The sequence below is a fragment of the Tamandua tetradactyla genome, chromosome 13 (assembly GCF_023851605.1).
Source record: "Tamandua tetradactyla isolate mTamTet1 chromosome 13, mTamTet1.pri, whole genome shotgun sequence".
NCBI lineage: Eukaryota > Metazoa > Chordata > Mammalia > Pilosa > Myrmecophagidae > Tamandua > Tamandua tetradactyla.
Window position 1 is genome coordinate 12,786,640 of NC_135339.1, and position 22,520 is coordinate 12,809,159.

The 22,520-nt window shown below is 36.0% G+C and overlaps 1 long non-coding RNA gene across 1 annotated transcript; it reads left to right on the plus strand.

The window, feature by feature from the left end:
• Positions 1-37: 37 nt before the first annotated feature.
• On the plus strand, positions 38-22,059 carry LOC143653592 (uncharacterized). The gene is made up of 3 exons (XR_013161387.1): positions 38-225; positions 1,250-1,388; positions 21,894-22,059. It is a non-coding gene; the product is annotated as an uncharacterized LOC143653592 (long non-coding RNA).
• Positions 22,060-22,520: the final 461 nt, after the last annotated feature.

Below are 22,520 nucleotides of genomic sequence, written 5' to 3' on the forward strand. Positions count from 1 at the left end.
ATCATCTCTATAAACACGAGTTGCGGGGAAGAATGGAGCCAAAGGGAGAGGGAGTAAAGGAGGAAGAGGGAAGGGGGGAAGGGATAGAGAGAGGTGTGGGAAGAGAGAATGAAGGAGGAGGTCACAAAGGAGAAGGGGACACAAGAACAAGGCCAAAAAGGTCTTTGATTTCTCAAGAGTTCCTTTTAAAGGAGCCAACTGGAAGATAACTTAAAGCTGAAACTAGTGAGTGATGCCAGACCCCCTTAAATGGACTCTAGGAGGAGGAACCTACTGTTCCAGAGAAAACAAAGCAACTGGCCTGTTGAAAAGGCTGCTGTTTCATTCTGTTTGTGGTCAGCATGCTCATGAACTGATCTTTGCTTAATCAAGGCTTCATTAGTTAATTCCACAAATATATTTTGATGACACACTGACTTCAAAGCCTGCTATATGACAGTCTCCTTGATCAGTTTTAAGTACATCAGATAGGATGCTTTGTAGAAACACGTGCAGCCCTGAAACTAGCAAACAGATCAGTGCTAGATTAATTTTTCTGCCTCATTCTTAGTTCAAGTTTCAGGGCATGTTTCTTTTTATCCCATAAATAGTTGAGGAACTGGTGATATTTGTGAAATGTGTTTGTTTATATAACATACATATTTGTACAACAAATATTTGAAAGCATCTCCCTTCTAAACCTATGTATAGGGAATAAAGTAGCTCATCCTTATTTTGAAAATCACAGTGCCAAAGAGATATACAGATGTGTACAATCCTAATCCAACATCAATATTTATGAGTTAGTGATACAGATTCAAGCAGAATGCCTCAGAAACCATAAATGGAAATTAATAGATTCTTTGGGGTACCAGTAAAGGATCCAAGGAGGTGTATATTTATTTCTAGGCAGAGAAGGTGGGCTGTAACTTTCTAGGCACTGGAAACAGAAGGCACAAAGACATAGGGTTCTTTAACTTTCCCAAATGTTCATGGAAGGGTGAGAGATGCAGAATGGCTGAGTCACACACTGTACATGAGACATCATAAAAATGCTTGGAAGTTTGCAAAGTGAAAAGACCATATCATCTTAATGGAGGAAAAACATACTTGAATCATGTAAAAATTAGATCTACTTTTTCTCAGTAATGGGGTAGCATTGCTTGGCTGTCTAGTTGACCTGGAATAAATGGTCATTTTGGTACATGTTCCTAAAAGCTTTAAACTCACCTGTGAAATATACCTCAATTCTATCTACTTTCCTTTATAGCACTGCCCTACACTAGCTCATCTCTTGCCTGGATAACTGCTAATCATCTTTAACTCTGCCAACACATTGACTTCAGCTTCACGAGACGCTGAGCAGAGGACATAGTTGAACCCATCTGGACTTCTATCCTACAGAAACGGTGAGATAATTAACTTATTTTGTTTGATGCTGCTAAATTTGTAGTTATTTGTTACAGCAGCAATAGAAAACCAATACTCTACTTTCAAGCTTTACAAAGAGGAATAAACTGTTCATTTGTGTTTTAAAAAGAAAGTGCAGTCTTCAAGAGAGACACAGTAGAAGTAGACCAAAGGTGAGCATGGCTTGGATTAAGGTGATGGCAGTAGAGATGTAGAAGAATGGCTGGACTTGAACAAAGGGAAGTAAAATCTTCTGGGAGAGGGGAATTGGCTCATTCACATTTAGTCTTATGTCTCAAGTTTATGAAACTCATGGATGCTATCATTAGCCAATGATAAGGGAGCTCTCGCAGGAGGAACAGGCTGATGGGTGAACTTTTCCTGCCATTTCTCTAACTAACTAGCGATATATTCTTAAAGAATTGTTCTTACTGAAAAAAATGCCTATTTGTATTTGCAAATATACTTCTCCTGAACCGTTCATCTAACAGTCTTCATTTTTGAGCTACTAAAATGTTCCAATATTGGTGCTATATTTCAACCTCTGAAAACCTTCCCTTGCTTCTATAAAAAGTTAGCAAGATATTTAAACTCATTTACTCACTCAATCCTGAAATTCATATCTACAAATTCCTGGAAGCATTAAATGAACTTTTTGACGATGCAGGATGACATGTGGAATCAATGAAATTCTCCCCAAGTATCTTTACCTGTAAGAATTGTAATAGGAGACAGCACCCTGACTCTTCTCATCATCCATGGTCTGATTTCTTGAGTTCAATGCCCCATCAAAACATCAGAGTATTTTGCTTGGCTTAGCATCTAGTATAATTATATATTTATGATAGCTATGTTCCATATAATGTTTTATTGGTCTCAGAAATTCAGCTTGCTCTTGCCACTCTATTTACACAGAGCAGAGAGTCATAGAGGCAAGAAAACATAAATTTTAAGTGAATGCTCACTAGTATTAGCTTTCATTTGAACTGCATAGACATTTGGTGGCTGTGTGATTTGGGGAAGAAATCTTTTTCAGTCTCAGTTTATTCATATATTCAATGAAGATATAAATAATAACTGCTTCCAAGTGTCCTTTTTAGTATTAGATGAGTTAATGCATACAAAATTCTTAAGCATAGGACTTATCACCTAGAAAGCATTTGGAGATGTTCTTGCAGCTAGCCTACAGATAGTCTAATTCAACCCATTTAATTGACAGATGAAGAAATTAAAATGCAGACAAGTGAAGTGCCTTACACATACTCACCTGACATGAATAGAGGTTGCTTGCATTCTAATCAAGGACTCCAAGATACAGTGCTGCTGATTCCTGCCTTAGTGAAACATGTTTGTGGGCGAGGGTCACAGACATCAGAACCACCTGGAAGTCTTGTTAAAGTATGGATTTCTGGACCCCAGAGTTTCTGATTCAGTTGGTCTCTATCAAGTTCTCACATGAAGCTGATCCTGTGGCTTCCTGGACCATATTTGGAGAACTGAAGTAGACCTTGAGGAAAAGACTAGTTAAGAAGCTACTTCAAATGTGTTGATGTCAAGGATTAAAACAGTAATTTCAGACTTAAAAGAGACAAGAATTTAAAGACCCAGGGAGGTTAGGAAGAGGTATAAATGTTGACATGTCTCTGTTGGACAGCTAGGCAAATGTTGATGCTACCTACATTTTGAAAAGGGGAGTAAATGGGTGAAAGGGAGTGGTGATTGTGGGCTTAGTGTTGGATAAGCTAAATGTGAATTGCATATGTAGCCTGAAAAACAGGAAGAAAATGTCAATTAATCCATTAAAACTTGAATCTATAACATTGGCAAAAACACTGAACTAAAGTTAAAATCTAGAGCTATATATGGGATTCCTGTAGATGTGAAAGTGAAAGAACCCTAAAGAAATTGAAAAGAGGGGGCCTAGAACAAGAACATCAAAGTTCAATACGGGTTTAGAGAGTATAAAGAACGACAGAGACTGAGAAATATTTATCACAACAGAGATTAGGAACAAATAGTAAGTAGGGTGAACAAAAGGAAGAGTTTCAAAGAGAGGGTGATCGCCAGAAGTGTATCTTAGTATATATATATATATATATAGTAAAAAAAAAAAAAAATACAGTGCTTAAGAGGTTTCAATGGAGAAAAGAAATGGAAGCCAGATGGTAGGTGTTGTGTCCTACTCCAGAGTCATTAGCAAGCTAAGGCAGCTTAATTTACAAAGAGAAATTAGACCACAAGAGCCCTGAATTGATTTTTGGAGTCACATTCTCATTTGTCCACTAACATTTTAATGGGGGGGAGGGGGATGCATCACATTTAAAGATTTTCTGAGCCTTTCAGGTTGAATTGACCTAAAGATTAAAATGGCCCACAGATGAGTATTATCTCAGCTCATTCTCAAGCTACTGGTGCCACCAAACCTCCAAACCAGAAATCTGAAAGCACTTGTAGACTCTTTACTTTCCATCACTTCCCGACTCCAATTCCTGATGATGTCACATTGATTCTTCCTTCCTCCCAGACATGACACCCATCCCCATAGCCTTTCTGATGCTGCTAGCCTAGTTAAGATTTCAGTATTGCCTATAAATATTCAATTGTCACCTGCTATGCTACCCTTCCTCCAATCTCACCCTCTTCCAATCTGTCCATCACACAACTGTCAGAGCAATCCTTCTAAACACCCACTGACTGTAGGGTAATTTCCAATGGGCTTGGCCAATTATGCAAGACCTTTGGCAATCAATACCCCTTCCGGGATTCAATTTTCATTGTGACATTTTCCATACTGTGCACTGATGTCCATGCTCAGCCGACACCAGGCTGAGCCTCATTCCAGGCTTGGGGTCTCATAGCGGGAAAGAATTCATGGACAAGAAAGCAGACAGCAGCAAACAGTTAAGTTTATTGAAAGGATAGTACACAGTGGAGAAAGATCACGAGCACCAGGGTGAGGCATGCCAGATTAATCTAGGTATGCTGTCTTGTTACTGTGCTGTTAGGCTAAAGCTAAGTGTGGAAAATTCCAAATTCCATTTCTTGTTCAAGTGAGGCAAAGTCTCCAACATCTGAGGTTTTGCACCTTGCACTTAAGCTGTTTCTTATACTGTTCTAGTTTCTATTGCAGTCACAAAGCTAACCTAACCTTTTCATTCTATGACTAGACTGACGAATGCCCTTAGCCCCTGGGTGACCTATTCCAGCCTGCCTCAGAACTACTTGTAGATAACAATAATTTTTTATAATTACAATAAGAGCTGGTATTTATAGTATCCACTGCAAGTCTTAAACCCTGATAAATATTTTACATACATTATAATATTTAAGCTTTCACTTATTCCACTAGTATACCACATTTCTTCCCCTGCAGGCCTGCAACCAAATTAAGTTCTCAATCACAGTCCAAATCATAAGCCAGAAAGACATTTGGTTTTCAGAAACTTAGACCCAGGAATGCCATTATTGCTCAGGACTTAATGTCCTCTGGTCACTTCTGTGATAATACCTTGGGTCAGGATTACAGGAAATATAATATAATAATAATAAACTATTTGGATGAGGACTGGAAGAGGATTTGCATTTTCACTTCTATGACTTAATTTCAACGGCAACTTTTGGTAGTATGAATTTTTAGCTTGGATTAAAAAACAAAAAACAAAAAAAAACAAAAAAACTTTAAAAGAGAAACCTAGGGAAATGCAACCTGGCTCAGTGGCAAGAATCAAGAATTCTCTCCTGCCGAGCCAGACCTGAGTTTGATTCCTGGAGCCTGCCCACGCCAAAAAAAAAAAAAAAAAAAAAGAAAAAGAATCAGAAAAGAGAAGCCTAAGCCTAAGTGAATTTAGATGTCTGCCCAAGTTTAAATAGATTAAAAAGAGTTCAGACAGACTGCTTTATATGTTTTTAGTTTACATTTTATGGCTTTTGGAATTTTTCTTATGGAGACAAAATATTTCTAATTGTGGGCTATACACATCTTAAGAGTTCACTCACAGTATTGATAAAACAACATAGTAAATATAATTAATGACTGAATTATATACTTAAATGTGGTTGCAATTACATATTTTATGCTTTATATGTACCTTTTAGTTTTTATATACACTTATATAGCACATTTTTTAAGTACAATTATTTTACCAATGTAACCACACTGTACTCTTTATTGCTTTACCTTTATAAGTCTTGAAATCAGGGAATAAAAGTATTCTCGTTTTCTTATTCAAAGCTTTTTTTGTGTACTTTAGGTGATTTGTGTCTCCATGTAAATTTTACTATCAACTTGACAATTTCTACAAGAAAGCTTGCTAGGATTTGTGTTGAATACTTAAAGATTTAAAACTCAATTAAGACATTTGACACCTTTATGATATTGGGTGTCAATATTTTTTGCGATTTCTTGCAATTTTCAATATACATGATTGTCATACACAATTAAAACAATTTTACTTCTTCCTTTCCAAACCTTATTCCTTTAATTTTTCTTACCTTATTGTACAGGCTGGAACTTCTGGTACAGTTTTGAATTAAAGTGGTACTGGAGGACATCAGCGTCTTTTTATTGATCTTGCAAGGACAGCCTTCAGTATGTTGCCATTCAATATGGTGTTAATGGTAGATTTTTTGAGATACTCTGTTGCAGATTGAAGAAGTTCCCTTCAGTTCCTAGTCTCTTGAGAGATTTTATTATGAAAGGATGTTGAAATTTGTCAAATGCTTTTTCTGTATCAATTTAGATCATCATATATTTTCTTTTTACCTGTTATGGTTTGTAAAGAAGGATTTTATAAAGCTTAACAGTAACTAACTTTTCTTAGGTAAAGAAGGGTTTTATAAAGCTTAACAGTAGCTAACTTTTCTTATGTAAAGAAGGATTTTATAAAACTTAACTGTAGCTAACTTTTCTTATGTAAAGAAGGATTTTATAAAACTTAGCAGTAGCTAACTTTTCTTGCCTAATTTAGCTATTTACATGTATTTTAGCTTCTGAATGATAGAAATATCTAGCAAAAGGATTTGTGTCATTTTATATTCACTACTATGCATTTGGTGTGAGTTAAGGATTATAAAGGAAAGAGTTATGGGCCCTGTCAGGCTAAGAAAAACAACTCGGGACCTTCTGGGATGGTTATCTGCCTCTCGCAACCCCCATGACTCCTTGCACCAGAAATGCTTGTTGTGAAAATGATCGTTACCTGCTTCTTGCATGAAGCAACACCTATGACCCATGCTCGACCCCCACCCCCTCCTCCTCCCCCTTAAAAAGCTTCCCCAAACCCAGGCTAGGGGCTCTCTGTTCCTGCGTGTTCAGTGAGCCCCACGCATGTGTGGTAAATAAACCCCTTGCGTGTTGCATGAGAGAACGTCTCTTGGAGTCCTCCTTTGCATGGAAAAACTCTCGAATTCTTACAGGTTAATTACTTGAAATAATTTTCCAATGTTAACCCAACTCTTTATTCCTGGGATTAAATCTATCTGATCATATATTTTGTATCCTTTTATATATTGTTGTAATTGGTTTTCTAATATTTGTTTAAGATATTTAAAATCTGTGGTTATGAGGGTACTAGGTCTGTAGTGTCTTTTCCTGTAATATTCTTGTCTTATTTTGGTTCCAGGATTTTGCTGTCCTCTTAAAATGAGCTGACGAATGTGCCCTTCTTTAAATTTATAGCATAAAGTTATGCATAAAATCCCATTATTATCATTTTTATTCCTGAGAAATTGCATTTATGGCCCATCTTTCATTTATAATGCTGGAATTTTTTTTAAATCTCTTTCTTTCTTGTTCTGTCTTGCTAGAAATTTATCAGTTTTAAACCCTTAAAAAAAAAAACTTTAGCTTGTTAACTCTAGCATTTTTATACCTCATTGATATCAACTTTTTTTTTATTATTTCCTTTAATTTTAGTTTGGCTATATTCTGCTCTTCTTTTCTCCATTTTTAAGGAGGCAACATGAATCATTAAATTTGTACCTTTCCACAGCATTTAAATCTGCAAACCTCTCTCTGAGCACTACTTGAGTTGCATCCTTCAACTTTTGATAAGTTGTAGTTTAATAATCCTTTAGTTCATTATATTTTAACTCCTTGCACAATTTCTTTGACCCATTATTTATTTAAAAGTATTTTGTTAACATCCAGATATTTGAAGTTTTTCTAAACATCTTTTTTTTTATTTAAAACTACTATATTGCTTAAAAAATTCTATCTTCTCAGCTTCCAGTGATTCATAATCATTTTGCTGGTTGAGGATCTTTCTTTTTTAATATTTTTATTGAGAAACACACACATACAGTCCAACCATATTAAACAATCAATGACTCATAATATCATCATATAGTTGCATATTCTTTACCATGATCATTTTTAGAATATTTGCATCAGTCCAGAAAAAGAAATAAAAAGAAAAAAAAAGAACTCATGCATCCTATATCCCTTACCCCTCCCTCTCATTGAACCACAGTATTTCAATCTACCCAATTTTTACCCTTTATCTCCCCCTATTTTTAAATTTATTTTTATCATTATTTTTTTACTCATCTATCCATACCTTGGATAAAAGGAGCATAAAACACAATGTTTTCACAATGTAAAAGCTATATAGTTATATAGTCTACTTCAAAAATTAAGGCTACTAGAACACAGTTCAACAATTTCTAGCCACTCCAATACACCGTAAACTAAAAAGAAACATGTATATAATGAGTAAGAATAACCTCCAAGATAACCTCCTAACTCTGTTTGAAATTTCTCTGCCACTGAGACTTTATTTTGTATCATTTCTCTCTTCTCCTTTTTGGTCAAGAAAGCGTTCTCATTCCAATGATACCAGGTCCCCTCATCCCCAGGAGTCAGGTCCCAAGTTGCCAGGGAGATTTACACTCCTTGGAATCATATTGGGAGGGCAGTGAGTTAACCTGCTGAGTTGGCTTAGAGAGAGAAGCCACCTCTGAGAAACAAAAGAAGCTCACTGTAGCTACACTGGGGATAACTCTTTGATAATTATCAGTATGTTTAGGCTTTCTTTTGTAGGAATAAGCTTCCTAGGGGTAAACCCCAAGATTGGGGGCTCAGCCTATTGAATTTGTTTTCAAGGCTCTTTTCTTGATGTTGATGATTGCTGATTGCTCGGGGTGGTGGTTGCTGAAAGTTGGGGTGGCTGTGGCAATTTCTTAAAATAAGACAAAACTTAGGTTTCCTGATTCAATTGACTTTTCCTTTCCTGAAAAATTTCTTTATAGCATTTAATACTATTTGGTAGCATTTTACCCAAGTAGAACTTCTCTCAAAATTCGAGTTAATCCCTCAAACCCTGCTGCTACTTTATCAACTAAGTTAATGTAATACTCTAATCCTCTGTAGTAATTTCAACAATGTTCTCAACATTTTCAGCAGGAGTAGTTTCCCTCTCAAGAAACCAGTTTCTTTGCTCATCCATAAGAAGTAATTCCTTTCCATTTAAGTCTTATCACAAGATTGCAGCAATTCCATCACACCTTCAGGCTCTACTTCTAGTTCTTGTGCTCTTGCTCTTTTTACTGTATCTGAAGTTATTTTCTCCACTGAAATCTTGAATCCCTCAAAGTCATCCAGAAGCATTGAAATCAAACTCTCCCAAACTCCTGTTAATGTTGATATTTTGATCTTTCTCCATCAGTCATGAATATTCTTAATGGCATTTTGAATGTTAAACCTTTTTCAGAAAGTTTTCAATTTCCATTGCCCAGCTCCATCAGAGGAATCACTATTTATGGCAGCTAGACCATAGAGCCTTACAAAATGTATTTCTTATATGATAAGACTTGAAAGTTGAACTGACTTCTTTATCCACAAGCTGCAGAGTGTATATCATGTTTGCAGGCATGAAAACAACATTCACCTTCTAGTATATTTCCATCAGAGTTCTTCAGTGGCTAGGTGCATTGTCATTCAGTAATCATATTTTGTAAGAAATCTGTGTTTTTTGAGCAGCAAGTCTCAGCAGTGGGCTTAAAATAGTCAATAAACCATGTTGTAAACAGATATGCTGTCATCTGGGATTTTTTTCTTCCATTTTTAGAGTACAAGCAGAGTGAATTTAGCTTAATTCTTAAAGGCCCTAGGATTTTCAGAATGGTAAATCAGCATTGGCTCCAGACTTACATTTACAGCTGCCTTAGCTCCTTATAAGAGTCAGCTTATCTTTTGAAGCCTTGAAACCAGGCATTGACTTCTCTCTAGCTATGAAAGTCCTAGATGCCATTTTCTTCCAACATAAGGCTGTTTAATTTTGGTGGATAATATGTTGTTTAGTTTGGCTGCATTCATCCATTTTCTTAGCTAAATCTTCTGGACAACTTTCTGCAGCTTCTACATTAGAACTTGCTGCTTCACATTTCACTATTACATGATGGAAACAGCTTCTTTCCTTCAACTTCATGAACCAACATCTACTAGCTTCAAACTTTCCTTTTGCAAGTTTCTCATCTCATTCTCTGCTTTCATAGAATTGAAGAGAGTTAGGGTCTTGCTATGGATTAGGTTTTGGTTTAAGGAATTATTGTGCCTCATTTGATCTTCCATCCAGACCACTAAACCTCTCTCCATATCATCAATAAGACTGTTTGGCTCTCTTATCATTTGCATGCTCACTAGAGTAGCACTTTTAATTTCTTTGAAAACTTTTCCTTTGCATTCATAACTTGGCTAACTATTTGGCCCAACATGTCTAGCTTTTGGCCCATCTCAGCTTTAGACATGCTTTCCTTACTAACCTGAATCATTTTTAGCTGTTGATTTAAAGTGAGAGATGAATGACTCTTCCTCTCATTTGAATACGTACAGGCCATTGTGAAGTTACTGAGTGACCTAATTTCAACATCGTCGTGTCTGAGGAAATAGGAAGGCCATTGGTCTCTATGTTTGAGTTTATTTTCTCTGAATCCATGCTGTTGCAATAAACAGAAACGGCCATCTTTTGCCCATACTGAGGTCCTTCCTGCACGTACGGTTTTGGCACAAGGAGGTGTGTTGAATACAAGCACTAAATAGCATATTTTCCACATGCAGAGTGATCTTGTCTGCGAAGCTGGGAAAGAGCCATTCTTTCTTCCTCTGGGCTTCTTTCTCAGACAAAATCACTTTGTCTCCTTAGTTCCACTCAATCCACTTTCCAGTCTTCAGGAAACTCTTTTCTAAATATCTTACTGGTTATTTGTTTCCAGCGTAAGACATTTTGATCAGGGAATATATTCTTGTATGATTTTCAGTCCTTTGATATATTTACTGGAAATTGTTTTATGGTCCCGATTAAAGTTCTAGATACATAATTTGAATCTGTATTCTTGTTTTTGGGTAAAATAGTCATTACTTTAGAAAGAGATCAAGGTAAATTATAGTGTTGGTCAAGTCGCATGTATCTATATGCTTTGGGATCTTAGAATTTCATAGACATATAAGATTTCTATACATTGTTGATAAATGAACACTATTCTCACTATGTAATGCTTCTTTTATCTCTAATAATAGTCTTCATTTGAAGTCTATACTTTTTTATATTAATAATGCCTTATAAGCATTCTCATGTTTAATGTTTGCATTGTATTTGCTTTCAGCATGCTTGTATCTTTATGTTTAAAGTGTGTTTCTTGTGCACAATCTGCAGTAAGATATGTCAGACAAAATAATGTCCCTCCCTAAGATGCTCCACCCTAATCCCCGGAACTCATGAATGTGTCACCTTGTCTGGCAATAGGGCCTACATTAAGGATGTTGGCATGGGGAGAGTATCCTGGATTATCTGGGTAAGTCCAATGTCATCATCTGGGTCCTTGTAAGGGAAATAGGGAGGCAGGGGGGTCAAGGACAGAGAGGAGACGTGATGATGGAATCAGGGAAAGAAGCAATGCGGGGCCACGAGTCGAGAATCCCAGTTCTTAGAGGCTGGGAAAGGCAAGGACCTGTATTTTCCCTCAGAGCTCCAGAAAGAAGGCAGTGATGCCAACACATTTCAGACTGCTGACCTGCAGTGCAAAAAGATGCACTGTTAAATGATAAGTGTTCATTGTGTAAAGCCATTAAGTTTATAGAAAATTGTTACTGCAACAATAGGAAACTAAAACAGTTGGCTCTTGTTTATTTAACCAGTTTTATAATTTCTGCCTCATAGTTATAGCAATTCGTTTATTTAAATTTTGTGGAATTATTTGCAATATTTTCTTTTATTCTCCCTACTTGGTGTTTTGATTTCTATTTTGTTCCATCTGCTCTTTGTTCATCTGTTCTCCCTTTTTGTTAGTCATTAAGTGAATCAATTATTATTTATTATTCTCTTTTATGTTCTCTATTGACCTTTTCATATGCAACATACATCTTCAATTATCTTGCTATCCCTCCAAAATATTCTACTAATTCACAAAAATGTAATAAATTTATGACAGCATACTTCTACTTATCCCCCCACTTCCCCTAAGGGTTTTAAAAGTCCTTTATTTTATTTCTACCTACACTATAAAATAAACAATATGATCATTACAATTTTAACTCTTGACCATCAATAATCTTTTAAAGATTTTTAAAGGATCTTTATACTTACTGTTTTTTCACTATTTGGACGTTCTTAATTTCTTCCTGTCTAAAGTGGGATTTACCTGGAATCAGACTCTAAAGAACATCTTTAGTATTTCTGCAAATACAGGTCTTATGGAGACAAATTTGTTCTCAGGTTTTTTGTTTGTTTGCTTTTTGGTATCTGAAAATGTCTTTATTTTGCCTTCATTTTTCAACAATTTTTCACAGACGATTGCATTCTAGATTTTTTTTTCTTTCATCACTTAGATATGCTGTTCCATTATCTCCTGGCCTCACTTGTTGCTGATGAAACAGTAGCCCTCATTCTTATTATTCATTGTTTTCTTGTATAAAATATATTTTTCTCTCTTTTCAGAATTTTTCCCTTTCTCTTGGACTTTTAATCTACCAATAAGTTCTTTTTGTCTTGTGTATTTTTTCTGCTTGGAGTTCAGTGAGCTTCTTGGACCTGAAGTTGATGCTTTTCTTTAATCATGGAAAGTATTTCTACAACACTTTGTCTTTCCTCCTCAGAGTTTAATATTAAAACTTTTGATGTTTTCCGAATATATGGGAAATTTTATTCCATTTTCCCCCAGTACTTATGTGTGTGTGTTTCAGTTTTGGTCATTTCTCTTCACCTATTTTATATTTCACTGATACTTCCCTCTGCTCTGTCAGTCTATTGATTGATTTATCATAAGAATTCGTCTCTAATCTTGCATTTTCATTTTTCTCTAGCGTTTCTCTGCTATAATGTCTCATCTCTGTGTGTGTTGTCAACCCTTTTCATAAAATCTTTGGCATTTTAGTCATGGTTAATTTAAAATCCAACTCTGATCATTCCAAAAGCTGTGGCATTCTGGGTCATCTTTTCTTAAATTTTGTGCGTATCCTAATTTGTTATTATGTACTACTGGGCATTGCTTGTAGAAAATAAAGTAAATCATATTTACGGCCAGAAAAGAGCAGCCTCTTCTGTTTTTAAGCTGCTTATGTGGGATTTTGGGGCCACGAGGTCTGCAGTTAGAAGTGTCTGGCCTTCGTTTTTTTTGGTGCATGGTCTAGGAATTGAACCCGGGTCTCCCGCTTAGAAGGCGAGCATTCTGCCACTGAACCACCCGTGCACCTTAGAAGTGTCTGGCGTTTGATTTTGATTTAGCCTTCAAATTATTCATGGAGGCATCACAATCTTCATTTTATCAAGCTTCAGATCTGAGTGCCTGAAGGTTTTGTCTCGTGCTACTGACCTACTCCCAGACTTCGGCAGAACCCGCACATGTGCAGCCATGCAGTGTCTTCTCGCTGCCCTCTTCTTCTTGTCATCAGCCATAAATGGCCATGTTCTCACTGTACACCCAGAGTACCTGCTGTGTTTCCTCTCACTTTTCCACCTGCCATCTGTGCCTCTGTATTTCATTGTGTGGGTGTATGTACCCTGTCAGTTGTCTTGTCCCTTCCCAACCAGTAAACAGTTGTTGTCTTGTAATGATTGTAAGGTCTGGAATTTCTGTGGAGCTTCTCTCAGTGCTCCTCACCATTCTCAGAATTCAGTAAGCACCCTGTCACTTGAGCTGAGGTGAACTTCACTGCCTACAGACTTTCTTGTGCACACTCACTGTCTTAGTTTGCTCAGGCTGCTGGAACACAGCCCCACAATCTGCGTGGCATAAAACAGAAAATTATTGTCTCAGAGTTCTGGAGACTAAAACTTTGAAATTGAAATATCAATAGGGCAGTACTGCCTTTGAAGTCAGTGGGAAGAAATTATTCCATGCCCTTGTCCTGGCTTCTGGAGGTAGCTTGCTAACAATCCATGACACTCTTTGTCTCATTTGTCCCATGGTATTCTCCCCTCTGTGTGATTAACTGTCTGTGTCCAAGTTTCTTTTTCCCCTAGGAACACCAGTCATATTGGATTAAGGACCTACTCTACTCCAGTATGACCTCATTTGAACTTGCCTAATTCTATCTAAGGGGCTGGGCATTAGAATTTGTCTTTTGGTGGAAGGCACAATTCAATCCATAACAATTCACCCTCTGGGCCACAAAAATCCTTGTCCTTCCCTCATGCAAAATTCATTCACCTTGTCTCAGTAGCCAAAAGCAATAAGTCATCCACCGTCAACACTAAGTCCAAAACCTCATTGAAATTAGTTATGAGCATGCTCCATCCTGGAGAAAAGTTTCTTTGCAACTTTGGTTCTGTAAAAGCTGCCAAACGAGGTATCCAGTTCTAAAATACAACAGTGGGACAGATAGAAGATAGGCATTCCCATTCCAGAAGGGAGATAGTAGAAGGGAAAACAGGGTTATGAGTCCCAGCAGGGCAAATTGTGTTGGATTTAAGGGGTTGAAAGTAATCTTCTACAGCTCTATATCCTGTCCTCTGGGCCTGCTAGGGTGGCCAACCACCCCTTCTTATCATCTGGGTGGAGGACCTGCCCTGTCCAAATACCTGACATCAATAAGACTCATCAATAAGACTGTTTGGCTCTCTTATCATTTGCATGCTCACTAGAGTAGCACTTTTAATTTCTTTGAAAACTTTTCCTTTGCATTCATAACTTGGCTAACTATTTGGCCCAACATGTCTAGCTTTTGGCCCATCTCAGCTTTAGACATGCTTTCCTTACTAACCTGAATCATTTTTAGCTTTTGATTTAAAGTGAGAGATGAATGACTCTTCCTCTCACTTGAATACGTACAGGCCATTGTGAAGTTACTGAGTGACCTAATTTCAACATCGTCGTTGACTGACCAGTGGCCCCACCCTCGTGGTCTGAGGAGATGCCTTCTGCCTAGACCTCTGTCTCCATAGTTGGACCACTGGGGACATTCTTCCTTCACTTAGTCACATTTCTTACTCTTTTCAGTCACAGCCAGCTAGTAGTGTTTCTGCTGATGTTAAAATAAAGTTAATTGTCAATAACCCTATTTTCTTGCATTTCTGGAAATAAGCCAAAAATGGGGTATATATGTATTTTAGATTTGGTTTTGATGTGCTCATATAATTTCAAGGAGTCTTGCTTGCATATTTCGAGGGATATTTATCAGTAGTTTTTCTCTTGTAATATCTTTGTCGTATTTGTCCATGCTTGTCTCATCAAATGAGTTGAGAGTTTTTCCTCCTTCTCTGCTTTTTAAAAGTATTTGTATGATTGTAATATTATTCTTCCTTGAATATTTGATTGACTTCCTTGGTTAAACCTTATGGTGGTGGCATTTTCTTTGTATAAAAAACTAAAGTGTCAAATTCAGTTTCTGTAATTGATATAACCTATCATGATTCCCTTTATTATTACTCTTATTATTATCTTATTGTATTGTTTTGCGTGGGCAGGCACCAGCAATCGAACCCAAGTTTTCGTCATGGGAGGCAAGAATTCTGCCGCCGAGCCACCATCACACCGCCCGATTCTCATTATTTTGTTTGGTGTTTTTGACCAATTGTTTCTTTCAAAGCTTTTGGTCAGTGAATCTGTTGTTGGATTTATTGGTATAAAGAGGATTTTTCTTTTAATATCTGTAGTACCAAATGATACCCTTCCTTTCATTCCTGATGTAGATCATTTGTGTTTTCTCTTTCCTTGCTCAAAGTGGCTAACTCTTTTATCAGTTGTATTATTCTGTTTATATAATCTTTATTTTCTTAATTTTCATTATCTGTTTTCTATCATAAGGATTTCTATTATCTATAGTCTACTTACTTCAGATTTAATTTTCTCTTCATTTTCTAGCTTCTTAAACTAGGCACTTAGATTTTTTATTTCTAACAATTAATCTTTTCTTATATATATTTAAATATATTAACTAGCTTTTAAGCACTAAATACATTTGAATAAATTGCAATTTTATTATAATTCAGTTCAATAACTTTAATTTTCCTTATTTCTTCTTCAACTCATGAGTTATTTATCTGTAAGTTTTTAAAAATTGCTAAATGAAGATTTTCTACATATGTTATTGTTTTTAATATCTGATTTAATTCTACTATACATAGAACATGTAGTCTGTAAGATTTAAAGTTTAAACAATTCATTGATTTTATTTTACCAAATTATTGATAGAAATTTATTGATATACGGCATATGGTGTATCTTGGTGGTGAATGCACATTATGCACTTATAAAAGTATGCATTCAACGATTGCTAGGTAAGTCTTTTATAAATGTCAGGTAGATTATATCAGTTGAGAGGGTATTTAAAATTCTCTGCATTCTTACTAAATTTATTTTGTAGGGGTTAGGTTATTGTACTAGTTCATGACAGAGTTCTGTCAAAATTCCCGACTCAGAACTCTCTTCAGTTCTGTCAATTATGGCTTCACATATTTTGAATCTTCATTTTTAGGTGGAGCCATTTATGTTTACCATGTATTCTTGGTTAACTAACTCTCTTATCACTATGAAGTGCCAATCTTTATGCCTAGTAATGCTCCTGTTTGAGTCTATTTTATCTGATATTAAACAGCCATTCTTATTGCTGTTAATCATATGCTATATCTTTTCCACTACATTTTCCATTTCAGATTTTTAATTTAAAATGAAGCTAATGCAAATAGTTGATGGTCAGGACTTGATATTTATTGTTGTCCTGACAATCTCTGCTTTTAAATGGAAGCACTCACTCCACTGAAATTTAATATAGTCTTTGATATGCTTAGATTAAACCTATCACCTTTTTTAGGGACTCCAATTCCATATATGTTAGACTGCTTGATATTGTTCCACTGGTAATATAGGCTCATCTTATTTTTTTTTTCCAATTTTGCCTCTTTTTTTCAGAATAAACAATTTATACTAATCTGTCTTCAGATTTACTGATCCCTTCTTTTCTCATTCAGCGAATTTATTTCACATATTGTACTTTTTCCATTGTTTTATTATAGTTTTCATTTCTCTGCTGAGGTTTTTCTACTGGGTCACTCTTAATGACCAAGTTTTCCTATAAGTTCTACAATATATACATAATGGCTGCTTTAAAGTTTTTTTATGCTAAATTCAACTTTTGAAACTTCAAAGGGCTTGTTTCTAATCCACCTGATATTTTTTTCTTGATTATGCCTCATCTTTTTTGCCTCTCTCATATCTATCTATCTACCTACCTACCTTCCTATCTATCTATTGATCTATCTATCTATCATCTATCTATCTATCTAATCTCCCTCTCTAGATGTGTAACAATATTTTATGATAAATATTGAAATGCTTTGTAAAAAATCTGGATTATAATGACTTCTTTAGAGAGTATTATGTGATATTCTGTCAGGCAGTTGCATCCCTTGTTGATTATTTTGAACCTTGAAAGAAATTTTTGTTATTTGTTAACATTGTGGTGGTTTCTTCTTCTTTTTTTTTTTTCCTTAGTCTTAGAGCATGCCCCTTACTCTAGAGTATGTTCCTTACTTCCAAAGATATGATTTTTCTGTAATGTTACCTGAATGGCCAAGTACATACTCTGGCTGCATAACTCCACATTTTCTCAACACTTTGTGTCCTCGGGGACCTCCAGCTCCTTAATGGAACTGAATAGAATTTTGCCCTGCTATGCACAGCCTAGCAACTCCTTACTTTCTGGTATTTTTCTCCACAAATTATTATTGCTTCAGCATCCCAGAAATCTCAGCTCCTCCTCCTACTCTTAGCTGTAAAATCACTCTGCTTGGGCTTCTCTACCTGCTACCATAGTGGGGAAGAATCTCTATTAGAGAAAAGGAAAATTAAGGGCTTAACTCTTGAGACTTTTATTTTCTCAAGGATCAAAGATAAATGCTGTTTGTTTTCCAATGCAAGGAAGTAGCTGACTCATATGTTTTGTCCAGTTGCATGGTGTTTAAGGTAGGAAGGCAAGTTCAGAACTAGCTCTAGAGGTTGAAGTCTCTCCCAATCAGACATGCTTGACTTCAAGGTTTTTGATTATGCACATCAAGTACTGTTAACCCTTGAGGCCTTTTCTGTGCTATACATTATACTTGGAATACCTGTTGTCTCTTAGAGAATTCCTAATTCTTCTTTAATGATGACTTTTTTTTGAGGGGGGAGGTGCATGGTCCGAGAATCAAACCTGGGTCTCCCGCATGTAAAGCGAACATTCTACCACTGAATCACCTGTGTACCCTAATGATAACTTTTCTAATATTGTTTTCCTAATGAATATTTACAAACCATAAACCATGCACATGACCCTATCATTAAACTCTCTTCTCTTACTCTAAAGAATTTCCATCTTAATAAATACTTTTAAAGACAAAAGTTCAGGATGCATAATTTTAAGTTTGGAGAAATTCAAACAGAATATATTAATTACCTATTGCTACTATAATAAGCTACTATGAATTTAGTGGCTTAAAACCATGCAAATTTATTATGTTTCATTTCTGGGGTTTAGATATCCAAAATGGGTTTCACTGGATATCATGGCATAAAAGAAATTATATTTGATGTCTTGTCATTGTGTCTGGCTTAGTCATAAGTATTCCTTCTGAATAATCACCCTGAGCGTAATCACAATTAGAAAGACCTACACTTCTATATAGTTGGATAATTACCTCTAGCCTCTCCTAATGGTTCTTCCCCCTTCTGCCCTTTCTCACCACTTAATTTACTAGCAGGGCAGGTACTTCCATATGGTTTGTATTATAAGAGGCTGCCCTCAGCTCCTGCAAATAGCCCTTGCTGCTTCTGTTGTCCATGCTGTACAATTTCAAACTTTTAATCCCCAGTATCCACAGGAAAGCCCTACCCTTCTGCTCTGGGTCATAATAAAGGTAAAAGCCTTAGAGCCACATAGAGCCTTTATTCCTCCCTCCCCAGCCCTCGCAGAAGCCTAGATTAGGTAAATCCCTCAGGTCTCTCTATTGCCCTCTTTCTCTCTACTCCCCTCCTTGGTCTTTGATCTAACAAAGCCGTCCTTTCATGCATTGCCAGCTGGCTATCTGTGTTTGCACCTCCTCACCCAAAGAAATTTCACATAACATCCGAAATATCAGGTTAACATTAAGTCTTCATCTTGCTGCATTCCTTCTGAAGGTTGTAGGGGATAACCCATTCCCTTGCCTTTTTCAGCTTCTTGAGGCCAGGTGCGTTCCTTGGCTTGTGACCCCTTTCCCCTCCTCAGAGCCACATGTAAAATCTTCAAATCTACAGCATATCATATTGACACTCTGCTTAAACCTTCAGATATTCTTTTTTCTTGGACCCTCCTGCCTCTCTCTGATAAGAACTCATGATTTCATTGGCCCACCCAGATAATCCACTATAATCTCCCCATCTCAAGATCCTTAATTTAACCATGTCTACAAAGTCCCTTTGTCCATGTAAAGTGATATGTTTATAGGTTCTTGGGACTTGGGCATCTTTCAGAGGCCATTATTCTGCCTAGCACACGAAGTTAAAAATAAATTAAAAAAAAAACTTTCTTTGAATTTCTACAGTGGTGGCCTAGCGTTATGACAGGTAGGGATAAGATGACGAGCCCAAAATAATGAAGTAAGCAGGTGTATTACTGATTAATTATTTAGCGTATATTAGTAAGTATGAAGAAACTGGGCAACGAAGTTCTTCTTTGCTTATATCATGCAGTGATTCAAGTTTCTTTCTGTTTCTTTCTCATTCCTTTTAAACAGTCCTAATCAGAAGCTATCATTTTACGTACAATAACAGAGAAGTATATATATTAGTATTCCTAGGCTCTAAGCAAAAAAGACATTAGCAATAAAAGTCATTTATTGCTGACATTTTTCCTAAGAGATGTTGATGATTTCTAGATATGCAGAGCAAAAAGGTAGCACCCCCATTATTCCTAGAGTCCCACATTTGGCAGTTGTTTGGAAGCTGTTGCATTCCTCGTCATCTGTTTTAGCTCTCTAGTTTTCCATCAATTGATGTTCTTTACCAGAATTTGGAATGGATACAGGAATGCTAATGATGCAAAGGAAAATGAAAATAATAAATACATCTAGTTAAAACTATAAAAATTTTGTATGGCCAAAGAAATGGTATGAAAATTTTTTTAAAAGGGGAATATTCACTTTATATTTTTAGTGCAAGAATTCTCATTGTTCTCCAAATATGTGCCAAATATTATGATGAATATCAGAGAACCAAATATGAAAAACACAACCTTTATTCTAAGGAAGCTGCCAAATTCTGGGTTAGACAGAAATAAACCAAAATTTTAGAATATACGATAGCCATGACATATTTTGCATAGGTATCATTGAAAATCAGAGATAGAGAATTTGGTAAGACTGAGACATCAAAAGTAGAGCTTCCAAATTAAAGTAAACCATAAAGAAAGTGTAGTGATTCTACAGATGAAGTTAGGGGAAGATTTTTTTCAGACAGAGAACAGTAATTCACAAAGGTGTGGTGTCAAGTCAGTATTGGATAAACTTGGGAAAGTGCTGTCATTGGGGATCTCTGAAAAATACATTTTTTGTGTGACATTTGACAAAAGGATACCATTGGGCAAGTAAGAATCACATCATGAATGACCTTATAGGAGATGTTAAAAACTTAGATTTGGAATCAATTTTTATATTGTCTATCCATTATTATCACAAATAAAAATAGTTAAAAGAGGGCGGGTCATAGTGGCTCAGCGGGCAGAGTTCTTACCTGCCAGCTGGAGACCTAAATTTGATTCCCGGTGCCTGTCCATGCAAAAAATATAATAATTAAAGGAAACTTGTTACTGAGAATGGGAGTTGTGAAACATGTGTTCTTTCTTTTGCTCTCTGTAGCTCCTTAAATGGAAGGTACATTCATGAGAACATTCCTCTAATCCTGACAATACATTCTGCATTGTCTTGGAGCTATGCACACATCTTGATTCATAAAAATTTACATTTCCTTCCATTGGACTGATACTTAGGAGAACAAACTCTAGAATCTGAAGAACACCGTCTTTACTATCATATTTCATTTCAAATTCTTATAAATAATTCCGAATGTGGTACTTTCTATGTGTTCTATTGGTGCTAAAACAGCCACTTCTAGTATCCATGTAAATAGGTGATATTATCAATGCTCACTTATTGGACATAAAATAATATTTTCCACTGGCAATCTTATTTCCCAACCTCCAAATTAAATATGAAGCAGTAGAAACTAAAAACTTTTTTTGGGGTGGGGAAGCATACATTGATAATTGAAGGTTTTCTTCATGTAGTAAAAAGAGAACAGATTTTCGAGTCAAATAACTCTGGGTTTGAATCCCAGTTTTGGTATTTTAATATGTGACCTTCAGCAAATTACTTTACCTCACTGGACTTCACTTTCTTCATCTCCAAAAAGAGAAGAGTGACATCTACTTTGTTTGGGCATTGTGTATTAAATCATACATGGACTAAGCATGACACTGAGTAGGATTCAGTAATTTTCAGTTACTAACGTCATTATGGTCATTTACTGCATTCAGCATCTAGTCTTTTTCTCCTAAAAGATTAATTTCTAACCCCTGCTATAAAGTATTCTCATAAACTTGAAAGAATGGGTAGTCACTGAAATAATTATATGCGTACACTTTCCTTCTGCCAGCTATTCTTACTGATTAATTTTATTTGCAAATGCAAATTAAAACACTGTGTACTCATTACTTTAAATATGTTTTTCATTAGGTAAATGAAATGATTATTGAAGATAAGGCTAAAAGAAGATTATCATCAAAACAAGTTATAGGATGCATTTTTTAAAATTTCTTTTCTAAATATGGCAACAACATTTTCACTTTTATCATTTAGCATATATTTATATATATATGCATATATATATTATATATATTCACTTTATTCAATATTTTTGTCAATCTATGTACTTTCCTATAATCAAATTCGATGAATAATTAGGATTCTATGGCACCACAGATATTATTTAAGCATTCTTTAAATGTCATTTTAATTATTCAGTGACACATCAGATCTTTTCTTTTTTATTCTTGACTACAGGCTATACCGGAGATGAAGACAAGGGCAGAAAATGACCTCTTTGAAAACTGAATCCAATAAAAATCTGTTAAAAAAAAACAACAAAAGACTATCCATCTGCAGAGCATCCCCACCAAAGACAGTTGGAAACTCCTAAATGTTATTAAAATGATTGTAATAACTGGTTCCCATGCAATCTCTCCCAACACAACAGTCAACATCTCTTCTCATTTATCTAAACCCAAATGCACCTGAATTTATCTTCTTTCTTATTAAAACAACAAAAAATCCTTTCCTGGCTCTCTCCTCCATGCCCCAGGTGACTTCCCTTTCCTGATGATCTTCTATACACTTTCACAGATATGGTTTGACTCCAGGCACATGATTTTCTATACTCTTTAGTATCTCAGAAGCATCTACATGAGGTGCCTCCTGTTTACCACTTCTCTACCAGTGAGTCCCCAGCTCACCTCTGCTGCCTCTGGCTTCACATCTCCCCATCCCTCTCCCCATCCCCAGTCTAATCCATTCCACAAAGAGCTATTCTGGTTGGACGACAGATGGTATAAAGGAAGAGCCAAGTTTTCCATATTACTTTAATGAAAGTTAAAACATCCACTGCCCCATGCTCCATACAAATTGAATTTT